The following is a 1,351-nucleotide window of genomic DNA, read 5'->3' as shown; positions in this document are numbered from 1 at the left end:
TGGCCGGGTTCCCACTATGCCGGACCGGCATTTTTGCCGGTCCGGTAAAATCGCCGGAAGGCCTAGCAGCGGTACAAATTCTATGAAGCTGTTCACATTATCCCGGATCCGGCTTTTTCGCCGAGCCCGGCATTTTTACCGAGCTTTTGGCCGGGTTCCCACTATGCCGGACCGGCATTTTTGCCGGTCCGGTAAAATCGCCGGAAGGCCTAGCGGCGGTACAAATTATATGAAGCTGTTCACATTATCCCGGATCCGGCTTTTTCGCCGAGCCCGGCATTTTTACCGAGCGTTTTGTCGCTACAAAATGCCGGCAAAATCACCGGACCGGAGTAATGTGAACGAGTTGCGGCCCACCCCGCCGCGCCCGTGCTTAAGTGCTCCCCGCACTTCATTCGGCTCGGATTTCGGATCCGGTGATCCGGTGTAATGTGAACACCCTTGTCCGGTGTCCGGTTTCCGCAAGAAATGCCGGTCCGGCATAGTGGGAACCCGGCCTTATGCTTCAACACCAACGCGTGCAGATCGCCATCGCCGGCGCGATCAAAGGCCAATGACAGGTCGCGTGAACTGTCATCGGCCTTTTGCACGCGTTGGTGTGGTTGAAGCTTTACCCAGGAGTTCCCAATCTTTTTCATCCCGCGGCGCACTTACAAAAGTATTTTGTCACGGCGACCTCCTTTTGCACGCGTTGGTGTGGTTGAAGCTTAACTCAGGGGTTTCCAATCTTTCTCATCCCGCGGCGCACTTATAAATTTAGTATTTTGTCACAGTGATAGTGACCTACCCTTTGAAAAAGATACAGTCGAAAGACGGACGAGTTAAGACGAGGGTATCAACACTATCAACGGTTTTACGGTTAACGGTTAGCGCCAAACGCGACGTAAAGGATTGACTCCCTTCGCCACTCTTTACTTTTTACGAAGCAACACTTTGGGAACCCCTGGCTTAACCCTTAGGTTCGGCCAAACCAACGCGTGCAGCCTGCGTGTGTGACGACGATGGCGATCACTGCTGTACGAAAAATTTAAAATCTGAAACGTCAAAATAACAGGACACCTTGAATGTGAACTCATTGCTAAAAATCATACAAGACATCTGATCTGGTGACTTGTCTCCGTGCACGCAGGTTGCACGCGTTGATTTGGCCAAACGTTATTTTCCGTTTATGGTCGATCAGACTTGCAAACTTCTCATAACTTTCGCGATTGTTAAGGGACTGTTTACGAGCTAAGGCCCTCTCACACTATATTGTCCATTTGCCGTCATACTATGAAAGTACTAAGAAAATTCTTATAACTTCTTAATCACGGTTTATCTCGAATATTTTTAGTGCAAGCGTGTATCTTTG

The sequence above is a fragment of the Ostrinia nubilalis genome, chromosome 4 (genome assembly GCF_963855985.1).
Source record: "Ostrinia nubilalis chromosome 4, ilOstNubi1.1, whole genome shotgun sequence".
NCBI lineage: Eukaryota > Metazoa > Arthropoda > Insecta > Lepidoptera > Crambidae > Ostrinia > Ostrinia nubilalis.
The sequence above is the reverse complement of the archived record's forward strand: the minus strand, read 5'-3'. Positions refer to the sequence as shown.